The following is a 13,371-nucleotide window of genomic DNA, read 5'->3' as shown; positions in this document are numbered from 1 at the left end:
CCTGACCATGTGATCTGCCCACCTTGGCCTCCCAAAGTGCTGGGATTACAGCTGTGAGCCACCGTGCCCAGCCTCAGATGGGTAAGGCATTCTAAATCACAGGATAAGATAAGATAAAAAGGTCGGCACAAAACACAGGTCATAAAGACCTTGCTAATAAAACAGGTTGCAGTAAAGGAGCCGGCCCAAACTCACCAAAACCAAAATGGCCACGAGAGTGACCTCTGGTCATCCTCACTGCTACACTCCCACCAGCGCCATGACAGTTTACAAAGGCCATGGCAACATCAGGAAGTTACCCTATATAGCCTAAAAAGGGGAGACATGCATAATACCCCCCTTGTTTAACATATCATCAAGAAATAACCATAAAAATGGGCAACCAGTAGCCCTCAGGGCCGCTCTATAGAGTAGCCATTCTTTTATTCCTTCACTTTTTGAGACAGAGCTTCACTCTTGTCACCCAGGCTGGAGTGCAGTGGCGCGATCTCAGTTCACTGCAACCTCCACCTCCCTGGTTCAAGTGATTCTCCTGTCTCAGCCTCCCAAGTAGCTGGGATTACAGGTGCACGCCACCACACCTGGCAAATTTTTGTATTTTGAGTAGAGATGGGGTTTCACCACGTTGGCCAGGCTGGTCTCGAACTCCTGACCTCAGGTGATCTGCCCACCTTGCCCTCCCAAAGTGCTGGGATTATAGCCGTGAGCCACTGTACCTGGTCTTATTCCTTTATTTTCTTAATAAACTTTGCACTGCGGACTTGCCCTGAATTTTTTCCTGAGTGAGATCGAAGAACCCTCTCTTGGGGTCTGGAACAGGATCCCTGTCCTGTAACACATCCATTAAAGGACACTCTCCTCTCATGCTATGTCACCTTGCAGACATTCACTCTTGTATTCTTTGCTTCCACTGCCCCCTCTGCCTGCAACTCTGTTGCCCCTTTCTCTACCACCGCCTCCATCTTCCACATCTGCCAAAGGAAGCAGATTTCATTCCTAACTCTAACATGATGCCTGCACGTCTCCTACCCCTTTTCAGACTGTATTAGAGTTGGCTGTTCATGAGTCTATCTGCCTACCCATCGAAGACCTATGAGTCCCTTAAGGGCAGGGAACAGACACATTTATCTTTCTACCTCCAGCACCTAGAACAAATACTAGGTAAACACTAAGTCCTCATAAACTGTTCCCTGAATGCTGACTTAAAGGGTCATATGTTCTTGGGGATCACTCCTCATCATCTTGTCTTCCACGCAAGTCCCCAGCCTGCCACAATTCAATGGCTCTCGTCCAACAAGTTACTAGAATTCCTCTATTGAGTCTCAGCTTCTTCAATGAAAAAGAAGAATTAGGCTAGGCCCCTGGCTCTCAAACTTGGCTGCAGATCGTAATAACCTAGGGTGCTGCCTAACCATGCAGATTTCCGGACCCTGCTGCCAGAGCTTCAGATTCATTGGTCTGGTGTAGTGCTCAGGAATCGGTGTGTCTACTAAAGCTCTGGAAGTGACCCTGGGATTGGGACACCCTGGCCACGCAGGTTCTTGGGAATCCGGACCAGGGCAGAATCTCAGCCCAGCCCCACAACCCTGGCTCCCAGCCGGCTGCTCCGGGCAGCCTGATTCTGACTCCAACGCCAGGAGGTGAGGGCAGAGTGGGCAGCGGAGTGGGGCGGGTGGGGGAGCCTGGGGAAGCCCGGCCCCCGCGGGGCCCTAGTGCAGGCATTCAGCTGGCGGGCGGGGTCAGGCCGAGCCTGGGTCCCCGAGAGCCGCGGTGGCTGGGCGGCAGGAGTAAGTGGGACCATCTGCTCCACTCCTCGGAGGTCAGCGCTTTGTGTCAGGCTCCCATCCCCCTCGCTCTTTTCCCTCCTTCCCCGCTCTGCCCTTTGACTCCGGGCCTCAAAGGAGAAAAGCACTGGAGGTCCTGATGAAAGTGGGAGCGTGATGGGGAGCGACAACAGCCGCCGGAGCCCCGGCCCGAACGGCCCCAGGCTCCCCGGCCCAGGACGCGGCAGGGGCGGCGGGCGAGGGCGCGAGCCGGGAGGACGCGGCGGGCCCCTTCCCGGCGGCCGGGGCCGAGGCGGGGGCCGGTTCCCACAGCCGACCGGGCCGCGCGCCGCCTTTGAAGTGGCCGCAGCTGCGCTCCGGCCCGCGGCTAATCCCCGCCGACGCGGGCGTCCCGCCCCCACCCCGCATAGCAATAGTGTCCGAGCTGAATGGCGCTGGCTAATTACCTCGCTCGCACCACCGCGGGTGAATGAGAGAATCCGGCATTGTGCGCGGCGAATGGAGAAAATAAGACAGCCATTGTCCTCACACGCCAAACGAGGGTTTGATGTCGCTGGGGCGAGCGAGGCACCATTTCCCGCCACCCCCTCCCCCAGAGCCTCGGATTCCCCAGCTGGGCCCGGCCCCGGCGCACTCGCGGCGGCGGAGGGAAACTAAGGAAGCGGTGCCTGTCTCCCCGAGGAAATAGGCCCTTCACCTTCCGTGGAAGCTGGGCGGACACGCGCGGCCCCCGGACTCGCCCTCGTCCCTCCCTCCGGGCCCCTCACCGAGACTTCTCCACCTGCAGATTCTCAGGGGCGCTCTGAGCGCCCAGTTGTCCTTAATTCAGGAAAAACGGGAACGGCTCTGCATTCAAAGACCTAATCCCATTTCGCCGATACACACCAAACACTTGGAGAAAGAGTGGGGAATTTACATACCTTAGTGCCCAGCTGTGTGCCACCAACCTGAAAGGACAGACGAGGTTTAGGCAATGGCTGGGAGAGATGCGGGTAGAGAAGGCAGGAGAGAAAGACTGGGAAAAGAAGAGGGAAGATGGGGCACTGTGGGGAGCCTGGACTGATGAAGAGACTAGAGGAGTCGGGAAGAGGGAAATGGTCAGAAAGGGGAGGTCTGCAAAGCAAGGCCTCAGAATTTGGATTTAATGTCCCAAGCACCGAGGCCACTGTTTTGACCGAGATGCTCCTGGAAGCCAAGGCACCACGAGAAGCCCGGTGAGGCTGAGGCACTTCTTTTTTCACAGGTGAGGATACGAGGTGACTCAACTTAGAAATCAATCAGAACTAAAGGAAACCACGGTGTAGATGGACAAGCCGATGGTCACACTATTTATGCATTCAAGAGATTCTTTGTGCCACGTCAGGCTGCTTTTTCACCATCACCACCAAACAAAGTGGGTTTTTTTTAAAGGCGGGGGTTGGGAGGTGGGTGGGGAGATTACACCCTTCAAGATCAGGAAGTGTCTTATCTTTCTGTGCTATCCCTCACAGAGTACTTGGCACAGAGGCAGACAGGTGCAGGATAGATACTCTTGGAGATTTGCTGATATGAGATTTGAGAATGGACCTGCTTTTTTTTTTTTTTTTTTTTTTTTTTGAGATGGAGTCTTGCTGTGTCATTCAGGCTGGAGTGCAGTGGCCTGATCTCGGCTCACTGCAACTTCTGCCTCCTGGATTCAAGCGATTCCCTTGCCTCCGCCTCGTAAGTAGCTGGGATTACAGGCACGCACCACTATGCCCAGCTAATTTTTTTGTTTTTAGTACAGATGGGGTTTCACCATGTTGGCCAGGCTGGTCTTGAACTCCTGACCTTAGGCAATCCGCCCACTTCAGCCTCCCAAAGTGCTGGGATTACGGGCGTGAGCCACCATGCCCGGCCTGGACCTGCTTTAATACCCCTCAATTCTGCATATTCTTTTTCTGGAAACATGGACTTCTTAATCTCTTCTGATGGGCTCTTTGACTAATTCCACCTAAAGGAAGAATGATATGTTTATGTTCCAGTGTTCTATCAGATTTATTAAATGATTAATCTATTCTTTATCTGTTAAATAATTAGTGTTGCCCAGATCAACAGAAGGCTGTTGGCTAAACCAATAGCCCTTGGTTAGCACCACTTATTTGACACATATCACAGAGCCCTTTCTGAGGCTGCAGCATTTTCTAATGTCCGTGTCACCATAATTCGATTATAAGCATTTTGTAGACTGCCCATAGCCAAACCCTTGCACAGAAGCATCCATCTATCCATCCATTTATTTGAGAATAAAACAAAAGAATGAGCAACACTTACTGAGGGACCAAACGAGCAGGAGCCAAATTGTTCCTTGCTCTGACCAACTAACTGTATTTAACACTACCAAGCACTAGTAGTGACAGTGATACACGAAAAGCTTTCCAAAATTTAAGTATAAATCATTGTTTTCCTGAATCAAGGTTTAATCTAATCTTGGTCATAACCACAGATGTGATAAAAATGTTTTTCTTTATAACTCTCCTAAATGTTCATCTTAGAGTTATACTTCTTCTACCTAAGACTCTAGGCCCTTAAGCCCTCTTGGCATCACAGCACCTGCAGCTGCTGAACTACTCCCTGTTAGACCTATCTGCCTAGTCAGTCAGTTTAGAGAACTCCAAAACAAAACAAAACAAAACAAAACAAAACAAAACAAAAAGATAAAAGCTGAGCTGCCATGGATGGGGTAGATGTGGCAGGCCTGGAACCCCAATTTGACCTCCCTTTTCCCCTCCACCTTCAGGATTCTAGGGGGAGGCTTAAAGCCCCCATTTCTAGAGAGAAACAAGATCCAAGAAAACAACAGCTAGTTAGTAGCAGATCCAAGACCTTTTTTTTTTTTTTTCTGAGACAGGGTCTCACTTTGTCACCCAGGCTGGAGTACAGTGGCGTGATTTCAGCTCACTGCAGCCTCAACCTCTCAGGCTCAAGCGATCCTCCCACCTCAGCCCCCTAAGTACCTGGGACTACAGGCACCCACCACCATGCCTGGCTAATTTTTTGTATTTTCGGTAGAGATGGAGTTTTGCCATGTTGCCCAGGCTGGTCTCTAACTCCTGGGCTCAAGTGATCTGCCTGCCTTAGCCTTCCAAAAGTGCTGGGATTAGAGACATGAGACACTGCACGGAGCCCCAAAACCATTTTAATGCTATACAGGCCACTAGCTTCATTTTGCAAGACTAAAATGGCTGTTCAAACTGTAACTACAAATACATTTGTCACTATTTATCTCCATACGTATGCCTTTGTGGGTTGCCTGGATTTCAACAAGGGTGCCTGAATGGCCAATCCTCAGATAAATTATATTTTGAGAAATGGTACATTCGAAAAGCAAGAGGAGCCTCCAGGCCTAAATTAGAGACTCAATACTTTTAACTGAAAAAGTGTCTTTATTTTATTTTAATTTTTGAGACATGGTCTCTCTCTGTCACCCAGGCTGGAGTGCACTGGTTCACTGCAGCCTCGAACTCCTGGGCTCAACTGATCCTCCCACCTCAGCCTTTTAAGTAACTGAAAAAGTGCTTGGATTTATTTTATCTAATTATCTAATTAATTAGCTTATTTTTTTTTTTAGATGAAGTCTCGCTCTGTCGCCCAGGCTGGAGTGCAGTGGCGCGATCTTGGCTCAGTGCAACCTCCACCTCCCGGGTTCAAACAATTCTTGTGCCTCAGCCTCCCGAGTAGCTTGTATTACAGGTGTGTACCACCATGTCTGGCTAATTTTTGTATTTTTAGTAGAGACAGGGTTTCACCATGTTGGCCAGGCTGGTCTCGAAGTCCTAACTTCAAGTGATGTACCTGCCCCAAGTGCTGGGACTACAGGTGTGAGCCACTGCATCTGGCCTGAGAAAATGCTTTTAAATGATCTCTTCCTTTCCCAAACCCAAGACCATGAGTAACTTTAAAAATAATGCTCCATGGGTGAGTATTCTGATAGGAACATAATGAGTATAATAATGAGAGTATGTGTCTTTTTTTTTCCCCATTTCCACAGCAACTTGGGTTCACAGAATGCTTTGTTGTCATTATGGTTATAACAGGAAGGCAGGCATGTCTATGCAGGGATAGACCTTCCACGGGGGATGCACAGGACACTGCAGAGAAGAGGCATGCTTCTTAGCATGGAGCCTGGCCTGTGAGCTCTTCTGAGGGTAAGACCGGTGGTCTGGAATCCTACAAGTTTCTCCAGCTTTCTTGGGAGGGTGTCCCATCCTGACATGACTGAGTACCACTAGCCACTTCTCCTGGGATGGAAGACTGAGGTTTGAACTCACCAGGCCAAGCCCTTCCCACTCAGTACTTAGCAGTGGCACCTGTGACTTAGCCTTTTCTCCATCCTCTCCCAAGTGGCCAATGGTCAGACCTTGGAAGAAGGGTGTTTCAGGGAAGAGAATAGAATAGGGATATGCGAGTGCCCTTTCATACCAGAAGAGACTGAAATAGGGGATTTAGGGTATAGTTAGATGCAGAGAAATGGATGAGACCCTTTCATCTTTGAGCCAAGAACAGTCAGACATGGTCACTCTCAGCTCCTGACAGCAGGGACTCAGAAGCCTGCTGAGAAGGGCTTAGGTAAAATGCTCCTATAGGCCTTTCAGGAGTAATATCTGATTCAGCTTCATCTGCCCTCCCCCAATCTCAGCTGCTGAGTTCTTGGGGGTGAGTGACCCACAGCAGGTAGGAGGTGTTCCTATCCTCCCACATCATACCCACAGCTCCCCATTCTCTCACTCTCATCAGATATCAACTCTAGGCCAAGCCCTGAGGGTGCAGAGGAGCTAGCCCTTCCCCACAATGTTTGCAGACAAGTGGGAGGGATAAGAGAGATATTTGCTATTCCAGCATGAACCCTGTCTTCTGATTCCCTCCACCCCCCAAAAAGCAAAGCTGGACATACAGCCCAATGGATCCTTCTCGAACTGATGTGATAAAAGCAATATCACTTTATTTCAGGAAAGCCTTGATCTTATCAACATCATACCAGCCTGCCTGTAATGATCCTGATTTTGTTATGGTTTGATGGGAAAATGACTGACTTGAGAAGCAAAAATCAGAAACAGAGGAGGGCACGAATATCAAACAGCCTCAAGGCTGAGGATCTTTCTATGTAATATCATTATGGATGATCTGAGATAATGGAGTCAAGAATATTCTAATCCAATCTGCAACAGGGACTAAATTAGACAGGGCTTCTCTAAGGTACAGGAGAATTGGAATACAATTTTAAGAGACCTCAGAAAATTAGGATGAAGGGAGTTGTTGCAGAAAGAGGAGGACACTCCATATAAGTTGGGATATAAGGGGCAAAACAAAAATAACCCAAGTGGGGGGAGGAAAAAAGAAACCAAATCTGAAGATAGCAGAAAAAGATCTGAGAAGTGTTGTTTGTTGCAAGCCAAATACTGGGTTTCAATTCTCTAAGGTCCTATTCAGTTCTGGCTCTGAAGCTAGAGCCCAAATCCCATTTGACCAATCAGCATGCTGGAAAGAGCATCTGGGCCCTTTCTTTCTTTTCTTTTTTTCTGAGACAGAGTCTTGCTCTGTCACCCAGGCTGGAGTACAGTGGTGTATTGCAGCTCACTGCAACCTCTGCCTCCAAGGCTCAAGTGATTCTCCTGTCTCAGCCTCCCAAGTAGCTAGGATTACAGGCACATACCACCATGCCTGGCTAATTTTGTGTATTTTTAGTAGAAATGGGGTTTCACTATGTTGGCCAGGCTGGTCTTGAACTCCTGACTCAAATGATACACCTGCCTCCGTCTCCCAAAGTGCTGAGATTACAGGCCATGAGCCACAGTGCCTAGCCGACCTGGCCCATTTCAAGATTTGCCCATAAACTTTTGTCTAGCTCTAGCTCCTTGTCAGAAATCTCTGGCCTACGGGCACAGTGGCTCAAGCCTGTAATCCCAGTACTTTGGCCGAGTCAGGGGGATTGCCTGAGCCCAGGAGTTCAAGACCAGCCTGGGCAACATAGTAGGGTCTAGTTTCTACTAAAAATAATAATAAAAAAATATATTAGCTGGGTGTGGTGGTGCAGGCCTGTAGTCCCAGGTACTTGGGAGGCTGAGGTGGGAGGACTGTTTTGGGCCCCAGAGGTTGAGGCTGCAGCAAGCCATGATCATGCTGCTGCACTCCAACCAGGATCAATCAGGATGACAGAGCAAGACCCTGTCTAAAAAAAAAAAAGAAAAAAAGAAAAGAAACGGAAAAGTAAAGAAATCCCTGGCCTACACCCCAAGCCCTCCAACTCCAGCTCTCCACTGTTTCCCCTCTGACCCATTGCAGGCTCCCAGTTGATAGGGGCGAGTTCCCGAGTTTCCAGATGAAAATATCCCCTCCCACGGTGACCACAGCAACCTAGAAGAGTAGTGACTGAAAGGCCCCATGTCCTGGATGCTGGGAGCCCGGGAAGCGAGGACACACGCACACTCCCACACTCATTCACATCCACAGACACACTCAGGCATGCAGTTCGATGACTTGACAGCCGAACAAGCGTGCAGCGTGGCGCTAATTGCACAGGATCCCACCGCCATGCTGGGGTAGGGGCGCCGTTCCTCCTGCCGCGAGGATGAGGCATCATTTTCGGAGCCTGCTGCAGGCTCTGCCCATCGCGCCCTACCCAGGGCAGAGCCAGGCGCCCTGCGACCAGGGATCTGCAACCGCAGCCTGAAACTCCGCAGCCTGGGCTGCTTTGGACACGTGCGTGGGCAGGAGCCAGGAGGGCGGTGACAGAGTGGGGTTAGCAAAAGGGGGAGAATGACAAGAACGCTATTCTCAAAACTTTCATCCTGACATTAAAAAAAAAGAGGAAGCACAGAGGGAGCTGGGGGGCCTGGAGGGAGGAAGAGGAGGAAGTGGAGAGCCGTGTTCAGGATGAAAATGGGGTAGTGTCAGAGAACTTTAGAATTGGGAAGGGGTTTTAGGAATCTTTTAATCTGGTCTCCCCACACCACTTTCCACCTAGGAGGAAACTAGAGGCCCACCCAGTAAGGGGAGCAGATGGGCCCAAAGTCACACAAAGGTGAGTGAAATTTTACATATTAAAAGCAGCTTCTCCTGGAAGTGGGAGCCAGGGAGGGTGCAGAGGTAGGCATCATGGTGTCGAGGTCAAGTCCAAGCTCTTCCTGTGACTTTCAGTCTATAATGGTGGGGCCAGAGCAGGTGTCCCCTCCAAGCCAAGCATCTCCTGTCTCCAGGACTCCCCTGGCTTTTCTGACCTGCTCACACGAAGCTTGAACAAAGGGTGCCCCCACTGGCGGGGGGTGAGGGGGGTGGGGGGGTGCACAGAACTCCACACTCCAGAAATGCCTGGGCCTTACTCATCCTCTCCCCTTCAGAATCACTGATGACAGGGCGGTGCCCCCTCCCATTTTCCACAAAGACAAACTGAGGCTCAGCAGTGTTCAGGGAGGGAGCTTGAACCCAGAGCCGGTCGTCAGTGCAAGACTGTTTGCATCTTGCAATGGAATCCAGCAACATGAGGTGTCAGACCCACCAATGGTCCTGTCGGGGTGAGAACACGTGGGATTTTATTACCAGTGAGGTTTGGGGATTTTTTTTTTTTTTTAGACAGAGTCTCGCTCTGTCACCCAGGCTGGAGTGCAGTGGCCCGATCTCAGCTCACTGCAGCCTCCGCCTCCCGGGTTCCAGCGATTCTCCTGTCTCAGCCTACCGAGTAGCTGGGATTACAGGTGCTTGCCAAGCCACCACACCCGGCTAATTTTTGTATTTTTAGTAGAGATGGGGTTTCACCATGTTGGCTGGGCTGGTCTGGAACTCCTGACCTCAGGTGATCTGCCCGCCTCGGCCTCCCAAAGTGCTGGGATTACAGGCGTGACCCACCACCCCCAGCTGGTTTGGGGGTAAATTCTAGGTTGTCTTTGATTTCTCCCCACAAAAGTCCACAGGTGGAAAGGGGTTAGGTTGGGAGGGAAACATAAAAGGATGCTCATGGCAGACAGGGTCACAAACCTGGGCTCATACTCCGGGAATGATGAGCCCCCAAAACCAAGGGCCTTCAGGCTGGGGATGGGAACCAGAACCCTCACCAGAAGTCAGGCTGGGGAGCGAGTGTGCAGCACTGAGCATCCAGGGCCGCCTGCTGGACCCCCAAGAGGGTGTGGTTTGGTGCTCCCTGGAAGCAGTGGTCCCCCATTCTTGGCTGTCACTCCAGAGACCCAATGCTTGCCCGGCCCCAGAGTCTGCCCCGTGGGCATGTAATTCCACGAGGCTGTAGGCCACCTTCCCTGGGGGCTGTGGCTATTGCCCAGGCAAGGGGACAGGACAAGGACAATCAGCTGTCTCAGCTCCTCCAGGATGATTATGGCTTTTCCTTGCCGCCCACCCCCCATCCCCCCCACACCCGCCTCCTGCCAGGACCCCTGGGGAGAAGGAGCCTTCTCAAGCCATTCCAGTTCCTCTCCTGTGATTTGTTCTGAATTTTCAAACAAAGAGTAATTATGACAGATGTGGAGCAATCAGCATCATTATGCGGAAACAAGAAAGGGAAAGGGAGCGAAGAGGAGGGGGGATTTGTCTTTCCTCCTCAGGAAGAAGCAACTCCCACCTCTACCTCCAGCAGCCCCAGCCACCTCCCAGCTTCCTCTTCACTCAGGAACCCATTCCCAGCCGGCTCTTGCCCGCCTCACAGGTAGAGCAAGACTTGTCTACACAGAGCCTCCTGTAACTGGGATGTCCCAACAGCAGCTGGGCCATGGAGTATGTAATCCTGCCTGGCCCACCCAGAAGTGGCTTCCATCTTGGCCAGGGTTCCAAGCTGTCCTCTGTTCTCTACACTCCCCTACTCTCACATTACATGCCCCCAGGTATCTGCTTTTATTTCTGAGGCATAAATACTGATAGGTTCTCCAGGGGTGTGAGGCCCTGCTAGAGACATTCCGGCCAGTGAATTTTTTGGGTCAGGCAGAACTGGGTTGAAATCCCAGCTTCCCCACTTACTGTGTACCCTCGGCCAATTTAATTAATCATTCTGGGATTTCGTTTACTCATCTGTAGAGCAGGGCTAGTAATTCCTATTAATGGAATTGTGGGAATTAAATAAATTAGCACAGAAAGGGCCTAGAACAGTGCAGCCCCATAATACTCTGACTACATTTACTGTTACTAACTGGTTCTCTACAAGAACCAGCACATAGGTAGCCCTCACACCTGCTCAGCTCAGCCTCCAGGGTGCTTTGGAAACTCAGAGACCCTCTGCAATCTGCCATGGAGGTCAGGAGCCCACATCCAAGGCTTAACAAGCCCACACCCACAGGCAAACCAGGGCAGGACGAAAGAAAAACAGGGGCCAGCGGCAGTGGCTCAAACCTGTAGTCCCAGCACTTTGGGAGACTGAGGTGGGAGGATTGCTTGAGTTTGAGGCCAGCCTGAAAAACGTGGTGGAACCTGATCTCTACCAAAAATACAAAAATTAGCCGGGCGTGGTATTGTGTGCTTGTAGTCCCAGCTTTTTGGGAGGCTGAGATGGGAAGACTGCTTGAGCCCAGGAAGTTGAGGCTGCCCTGAGCCAAGATCGCACCACTGAACTCCAGCCTGGGTGACAGAGTGAGACCCTGTCTCAAAAAAGAAAAGAAAAAGAAAAGTAGAAACATGCACACCAGTGTATCCTAGGGGAGGACCATATAAGACTCCTGCTTTCTGAACCAGAGGGCAGTGAAAAGTGAGGCACTGGGGAAGGCCAGGGTTCAGAAGCCTGATAAACCAGAGACTCCCTTACCTGCCCAGACTGGAGGACCAGCCATGTCCTTGGGCAGGTCACTTACCTGGGGCTTCGGTTTTCAAGTCTGTAAAATGAGAAAGTTAGGCTAGATGAGCATCAAGGTTTTTCCCGAAGCTCTGATCCTACAAGGAGACCGGGAGGACCCCTAAGGACCTAAGGGGGCTGGGAATTTTAGGATTCTATTGCTGCAGCCTGAGACTCAAAGGGCTAGAACTTGGGTCTCTCTCATGGTGGTCTATCCCCTCCTCTCCATTTAGGTGGTCTGGTCTCCATCTTCCCACCCCAAGACCCTGTGGCCTCTTGATAGTACCCCCACCCTCACATTCCAATGGCCTTGGGGGCAGCAGCCAGACCAGAAAGTCCAGTTCCTGCCCATTATCACTGCCTGCATCTGCACTGCAACCTAACACCAGCATTCCAGAGAGCAGCCCAGGGCTGCCCCCACCACCCACTGTGGTCAGTGTCAGTGTCAGTGTCCGTGTCCAGGCTCAGAGACAGGCCCCAACCAGGGCCAGGGTTCTCAGATTCCTCTCAGGAAAGGTCTGCCCCCAGAGAGCCCCTGACTTGCTGGGGGGCTCTGAACCCCATCCTTTGTTGTCCTCTTTGAACCTTATCTTCCCAGTCTCTCTCCTTAGTCTCTGCAGAGGCCTGAGCTCACCTACTTCTGCTTCTGAAACAGAAATCCCATTCTAGACACAGCAGAAGATGGTAAACACAGGAACTCTCACAACTGAAGAAAGAGACAGGCCGGGCACAGTGGTTCACACCTGTAATCCCAGCACTTTGGGAGGCCAAGGTGGGAGGATGGCTTGAGGCCAGGAATTTGGACCAGCCTTGGCAACATAGTGAGACCCCCATCTCTACAAAAAAATTTAAAAATTTGGCTGGGTGCGGTGGCTCATGCCTGTAATCCCAGCACTTTGGGAGGCCGAGACGGGTGGACTACTTGAGGTCAGGAGTTCGAGACCAGCCTGACCAACATGGTGAAACGCTGTATCCACTAAAAATACAAAAATTGGCTGGGCGTGGTGGCAGGCACCTGTAGCCCCAGCTACTCGGGAGGCTGAGGCAGGAGATTCATTTGAACCCAGGAGGTGGAGGTTGCAGTGAGCCGAGATCACCCCACTGCACTCTAGCCTGGGAGACAGAGTGAGACTTTGTCTCAAAAAAAAAAAGAAAAGAAAAAGGAAAACTATGGCCCAGACTCCTGGAGGGGCTATGGCCACACCCAAACACCCCAAATGTAAGCCCCCCCCGCCCCCTGCCGCTCTCCACCCAGTGCCCCAGGGCTTGCCCCACTCTTCTCTCACTTCAGCTTGGTTGGGTAAGGGTCAGTCCCTTACAGGACCTAATAAAATTATCTATCACCTCCTCTTGCCCTAGGCTGGGTCTGTCCGCTTCAGCTTTCTAGCCTGGCTACTACTGCTCAAGGGAAGAGGGATTCCACAGGAAAGCCCTCTGAGGAGAGATGGACCCCGACCCTAGGCCCCTTGACATCCTTCAGGCACACACCTGTATGCTCAGACCCACCTGGCAACACACACACACACACTCACTCACTACTGGTCTCTACATTCCTTGTTTGCAACCAGGCTACGGCCAGAGAAAATAAAGGTGTCATAGGTTAGTTACACAGGCAGACATTTTTGGTGGAATCACTCAGTCCAGTTTAAACAAAGACAGCAGTGAGCTGTTTGGTTTTTCATCCTGGGTACTCTTCTGTTGCATTCTACATTTATTGAAAGCTATGGAGAACAGCCTTCAAGCTACTGTGGAAAACTCTCTCTCTTTCTCACACACACACACCACACACACACACACACACACACA

General features: G+C 51.1%; 2 protein-coding genes and 1 long non-coding RNA gene across 3 annotated transcripts in view; 1 reads left to right on the top strand and 2 right to left on the bottom strand.

The window, feature by feature from the left end:
• The window catches only part of CILP (cartilage intermediate layer protein), a 193,900-nt gene that overhangs the window by 160,886 nt on the left and 19,643 nt on the right, over window positions 1–13,371 (bottom strand). The gene's annotated exons all lie outside the window — the stretch shown is intronic.
• Window positions 1–13,371, bottom strand: part of IGDCC3 (immunoglobulin superfamily DCC subclass member 3) — a 49,805-nt gene that overhangs the window by 26,735 nt on the left and 9,699 nt on the right. The window lies entirely within an intron of this gene.
• On the top strand, window positions 2,946–6,813 carry LOC134736616 (uncharacterized). The gene is made up of 3 exons (XR_010120724.1): window positions 2,946–3,027; window positions 5,374–5,495; window positions 5,840–6,813. It is a non-coding gene; the product is annotated as an uncharacterized lncRNA (long non-coding RNA).

The sequence above is a fragment of the Symphalangus syndactylus genome, chromosome 5 (genome assembly GCF_028878055.3).
Source record: "Symphalangus syndactylus isolate Jambi chromosome 5, NHGRI_mSymSyn1-v2.1_pri, whole genome shotgun sequence".
Classification (NCBI taxonomy): Eukaryota; Metazoa; Chordata; class Mammalia; order Primates; family Hylobatidae; genus Symphalangus; species Symphalangus syndactylus.
Note: the sequence above shows the minus strand (reverse complement) of the source record. Positions and strands in the feature narration are given on the sequence as shown.